The sequence below is a fragment of the Apteryx mantelli genome, chromosome 3, assembly GCF_036417845.1.
Source record: "Apteryx mantelli isolate bAptMan1 chromosome 3, bAptMan1.hap1, whole genome shotgun sequence".
NCBI classification, from domain to species: Eukaryota; Metazoa; Chordata; class Aves; order Apterygiformes; family Apterygidae; genus Apteryx; species Apteryx mantelli.
Window position 1 is genome coordinate 25,172,035 of NC_089980.1, and position 6,000 is coordinate 25,178,034.

A 6,000-nucleotide genomic window follows, 5' to 3' on the forward strand; every position below is an offset into this window, starting at 1 on the left:
AAAGAAACTTCATTAAAAAATGGAATTTCTTCAATACAGAAAAAAAAATTAAAAAATATAGAAAGTGGTTTTTGTAAGTATTCAGTTCCAAACCAAAACACATAAAATGTTTAAAGGCATCAAGCAGCAAATTCTGCTCTGTATTAGCTGTTTGACACAGAACAGTCAGAACCAGATTTTGAAGTTGTAGGAGATGGCATCTGATGAGACAAAACAGCACGTGTTACTACTGTAGCTCAAATATAACTGGAATCTTGCTCCCAAAAGAAACCTTTCTAGATATCCTGTTTATTGGATAAGGGAAGCAGAGACGACGCTTGCTCTTCACCATCTTGCAAGTATACCAGCAGCTAGCAGGTCAGCCTACACTTACTAACTGGGCGATACGACACGAAGACCCTTAGGCCTCTTTCTTCCCCATCTTCAACAGTCAGATTCAAAGGGTGGAAAATGGACAGCCACATGCTTTAGAGAATTACAAGTGACACAGCCACAAGTGACACGGCTGCAGCCATGCCCAGGCACACATCTCAACCACACTCATGGGCTAAGGTGCTCTAATGCATGCAAGTGCCTGCAAAGAAGTTTTCATCTGTTTGTTTTCAAAGAAGTAGGGCTCTAACTTTTTATTTGCAGTAAGAATCTATTTCTGTACCTATAAATGTGGAAAAGAACCGAGCAGAAATAGTCCAACTAAGTCTTTAACACACTGTAAACTGGGAGTACCGTCTGAATACAAGGAATTCAGAGGAGCACTACATTCAGCACATAGATAGATGGTCTACTAGAAGTGGAATTATAAATGTTCTTTGAAAACTTTAGCATTTAGAGTTCAATTCATAGAATCACTCAGGAAGCCATTTAATAAAAGACCTTAGTGGAGTCAAAAGGAGCTGCAGAGCTTGGTATTTTAGGAAACCAAGGTAACTCCATTACCATTTAAAAATCTTGATTATGTGTCAGTGTTTGTGTTGTCTGGTATTGTTTCTCTTCGTTTAGCAAGAGAAATGAACTGCCTGGTTTTGGTTTGTTTACTTCTTGTTCTCCTGTAAAAGCCTGTGTTTGGTTCACATCTTTTAACGCTTCTGAGTACAACCAATTTGGTCACTTCACTCATTCTGTGATTTGGTGAGGGAGTACAAAATCTATTATTCATACATTAAAACAAGCAGGAACAATGAGCATGTCTGAGGACAGAGTAGTTTACAGAGAACACTTCGATGATTCAAACACTAATTTTTAGAAAAGACAAGAGTAGTTTTAAGCAAAATTAGTTCTCTTTCTACAAGCAATGTGTGCTGAGCCACACAAGTGCTTCATAAAGTCCCATCAGGCAGTCTATTTATTTAGTCTTTGAGGCACCTCTGATACCACCACGAGGAGAGAAGAGCAAATAGATGTGGATTTTCTTGCAATCATAAAGCATGCCTTAAAAACAACAAAAAACAAATTCAATAAGAAAGCATTCAAGAGATTAAGCAATACCTTTGAGAATCAGCAGAATGAAAGTGATACCTGCTCCCTTGACATCTAAAATAACATAAAAAGCAGGCATATAGCAAGGGATAACCGAAAAGCCCTTAAGACTATCAGGAGTTTTAATATCACAGGAAGGAGAGTCTTGGAAAAACACACTGAAAAGCAGCAAGAGGGAGGATGGGAAAAAAAAAAAGGTATTGTTTCAAGAAATCTTGGGGGTGGGGGGAAGCTCTCCATCAGATTAAACGCAAATGAATTTTCACAAACTCAAGAAAGGACTGTGAGTGTACCTAGTTTAGTAATTATTTTTGTATAGACCAGTAATGATTCCCTTAGTTTTCAAAAGGTGTAAAAACTCTTAATACCAAAAAAAAAAAAAAAAAAATCAAATTAAGGAAACTAAGTTTCTTATAGCAAAACAATTAATAGTGTTAAAATAGCTTTAGCCAAGCCACAGGAACTTAGTTCTAAAATTACTATGGCTTTTCATTAAACAGCATTTAAACAGTGTACCTATGTCTAAAATATCTTTTGTTAGTGTTCCCATTTTCCTATTTATTCAAATCAAAGACAAATTCTTGAATCAAGAATTGAAGTATAAAACAGAACATGCCAGACTTAAGAGCGCATCTTCATATGTAAATTAACCAAACTTTGCTTTGTATAGGTTAAAAAGCTTTAAAAATATATGGCCTTGCCTATGAATTTTAACCTAGTTTTAGTATCAAGAAAATGGCTCTGTCCTTGAGAAAATTAAAACTAGCAATGTTATAACAATCCTATTGTAAAAAACCTATTACAGAATCACAGAATGGTTGAGGTTGGAAGGGACCTCTGGAGATCATCTAGTCCAAGCCCCCTGCTCAAGCAGGGTCACCTAGAGCACACTGCACAGGATTGCATCCAGGAGGGTTTTGAATATCTCCAGAGAAGGAGACTCCACAACCTCTCAGGGCAACCTGTTCCAGTGCTCTGTCACCCTCACAGTGAAAAAGTATTTCCTCATGTTCAGATGGAACTGTCTGTGTTTCAGTTTGTGCCCGTTGCCTCGTGTCCTGTCGTTGGGCACCACTGAAAAGAGTCTGGTCCCATCCTCTCGACATCCTCCCTTCAGATACTTGTACACGTTGATAAGATCTCCTCTCAGCCTTCTCTTCTCCAGGCTAAACAGGCCCAGCTCTCTCAGCCTTTCCTCATAAGAGAGATGCTCCAGTCCCCTAATCATCTTTGTAGCCCTTCGCTGCACTTGCTCCAGTAGTGCCACATCCCTCTTGTACTGGGGAGCCCAGAACTGGACGCAGTACTCCAGATGTGGCCTCACCAGGCCGGAGTAGAGGGAGAGAATCACCTCCCTCAACCCGCTGGCAACACTCTTCCTGATGCAGCCCTAGGCAGCATTTATTTTATATGGTGTTCATAAGATCTAAACAAAGATCGAAACAAAATCTTTGTCTAAACAAAGATTAGGAGGTTGAAACTTTACAGGGAGCTCACAGGGAGAAGGCCAGGACAGAATCATAGGAAGCCAGCAGAAGGGCAAGGGGATTTGCACTTGAGTTAAGGTGAGAAAGAATCTAGCTTGGCAAGATTAGAAATAGCTGCTGAAGAACAGATGCCCTGCTGGAACAGATTAAACACATGAGTCTGCCACTTGAGCTAGTGGAAAAAGGATCTGACAAATCAAGTAACCCCAACACTGCTAAAAGTCCACATGGATGTGAAGTTGGTGTCTTATGGTAACAATTTTCTTTTCAGATTGCTTTTGTAAGGTGAGTAAGAAACACCATGAAAGCAAAACTAACTGAAACGACTAAAAGTTTAGAACATATCAGAATCAAGGTTTCCATGTGCAACTTCAGTTTGGCCTTGTCCCATAAGATACAATCCTATTTTCACTCCAGATTTCTATCTCGCCATGTATCCAGGGTGGGCCAGCCTCTTTGTAAGAAGCTTCACTTCCGCAGCACAGAAGTGCTTTAGCAAGGAGTAAATGGAGAAAAGAGTCTCTGAAAAGATGGGAAAGTTCTTTCAGAGATTTTTAATCACTTCACTTTTACCATATATTCCCTATATTTGGCTGCCTATTTTATTTTATTTTTTAATCCAAACTTTTCAGAAGTTGTAAGTGTACTGCTCATTTTCTGAATGATCAGTTTGAAATTTGGCTTCTCAATGTACAGTTTCACATTACCTTTAATCTTACTTACACATCTGGGTTAAGTTAGTGCAGAAGGAGAAGCAGCTTTCATTCATATTAGATCAAACACTCGTTAGAATAGCTTCCATCTGACAGAAAGCCATCACCCCAAAACTCTGTCAGACCAACTCTCCCTGTGGTCATGCAACTGCTAGATCCACTACAACGAAAGCAGCAGTAACCCGCAGTCAGGGATGGTGAAGGAGCGAGACCACACCTTTCAGTTGCAGCCTATGTATTGACCAAACTATGTTATATGCACTGTTAAACTGGGCCCCAACTTGCTGAAGAGCACTAGACAGTACAGCTGCCACCGAAGCTTTAAATTCGGAGTATTAGAATAACATAATAAAATCTGATCGGAATTTCAGGCAATAGGCTTCAGATTTCTGTGTTCAGTTGAAGACATACTTTGACTTTCCTCCTTTTATATGCAAGCATCTCCATGTGTAAAGAAAAAAAAGAGACTATTAATTTCTCAGTGTTACAGCAGGATTAGTTTGTGTTTGAGAAACATTTAAGTACTGCAGTAATAAATAATACTGAAAAGTCCAAAAGGAGGGAGTGGGTGGTGTCTTCAAAACAAGACACAGCCATTATGGAGACATTTAGCAATCAATAAGCAAAATATTGAATAGCTGCCCATTATGTGAGCATAGCTCATTCTGTGTACTAACATAAGCACTGTTTTAAAAAAAAACCAAAAAAACAATTACAATCAAGTATTGTATCATAATGAATACACATAAGCACCAAAGTGAAGTTGCACAAGTAGTTTAATTCTAGCATTTATTTTCAGCACTCAGCTTTTTGCAACCAAAATTATCCTAACAGTTTGACTGTGGGAAGTTACATGGTTTACTCTGACACTCATCTTGCACTTCTTACACAAGAAACCATTCAGGTCAAAATCCAACTTTGTCAGAAGACAAATCTAGCTGAGATAGCACACTACATGCCAACACCAATGGGAGAAGCGACAACACACACAGTAAACAGGGAAAGCCAGCCAACTACATTTGGCGAAACCTGACTCATTTCTGTGCATGTGCAAGTCATAATACCGATTCTGCTTCCCCCCCCCTTCCCCAAAAGGAAAGATACCAAGTTACAACAATAAGCCTGCGTTTATTCCTCTGGGCATAGCAAGAAGAGCAAACCCCGAAACTGCGGTTTCGGGTAACGTACACGTTTCACACACACAGCGCGTATCCCCCGACGCGTTCAAGCTCTCTCCTGCCGCGCCTCCTCCGCTGGCATCGCCGCAGCTCGCAGTCCTCCTACAGCACGGCCGCCCTGCCTGGGGGGAGAGACACGGGGGGGCAGGTGAGAGCCCGCGGCGCAACAGGCCGCAAGGCAGCCCGCAGGCCGGCGGCGGAGGGAGGGCGGCTGCCGGCGGCTGGCCCGCCGGCAGCCGCCCTCCCTCCGCCGCCGGCCCCCGGCGAGGCCCCGCCGCCCCTCACCTGAGCCCGGGCACTGCCGCGGCGGGAGCTCCGCCGCCCCGCTCACGGAGCCGCCGCCGCCGCCACGGGGGAGCGTCACCGCCGCCGCCGCCGCCATCTTCGCCCGCCGCCACCGGCGACCTCTGACCCTCGCCGATCACTTCCGGTCACGGATGTCAAGCGGTTGCTACGCTACCGCGGCTTCCCCCCCCCCCCGGCCTCTCTTAAAGGGGCAGCGCCGCCATGGAGGCGCCCCGCGGGCCGGGGAGGGGTCGGGTCCGCGCCGGAGCGCCCTCGTTGCCTCCCTTTTCTACCCCTCTTTTCCCCCCGAAAAGAAACCTGCGAAGGGCCTCCTTCGCCTTTCTGCAGGGATCGCCACCTCGGGGGTGCCCTCCAGCACTTACGGTGCAGGCACGTGTGGCCGCCGAGGCACTGTGAACACAGGCCCAGGGGAACAGTGCAATAAAAATAAATGTGAAATAGCGTTGCACGATCTCTCAGCTCTCCTCCCGCTGCCTCCCGCACCGCCACCACCTGCCCGGCCTTTCCCCCCAAAGCCGGGGCCTCGCAGCATGTCCGTAGCTGAGGGTTTGGGCCTGGACTTGCACCCAAAAATAGGTTTCTACCAGGCCTTTTTGGTATAAGGCAGAGAGGGAAATGGAGCCGCGCTGTGGCTCGCGTGAAGCAGTGATGTGAGCAAAAGGCTCTGGGAACTTGGAAAAAAAAGCACTCACTTTAGTTATGAGGTAAAATGGGACAACGATTAATCAGCCCAACAGTGCAGTATTAAGGGGGAAAAAACCTACTACTGCTAGCCCTGGATTTTGTCATAAACCAGTCTGTCAAGTATGAAAGAAATACAGAATTACCATAGCATGATTT

General features: G+C 44.1%; 1 protein-coding gene across 2 annotated transcripts in view; it reads right to left on the reverse strand.

The window, feature by feature from the left end:
* LCLAT1 (lysocardiolipin acyltransferase 1) overlaps positions 1–5,270 on the reverse strand; it is a 127,783-nt gene extending 122,513 nt beyond the window's left edge. For both annotated transcript variants that reach the window (XM_067292959.1, XM_067292960.1), the window contains exons 1-2: positions 5,140–5,270; positions 4,865–4,976 (exon numbers count right to left, since the gene is read on the reverse strand). The gene's annotated coding sequence lies outside the window, so the exon portion shown is untranslated. The remainder of the gene's footprint in view (positions 1–4,864; positions 4,977–5,139) is intronic.
* Positions 5,271–6,000: the final 730 nt, after the last annotated feature.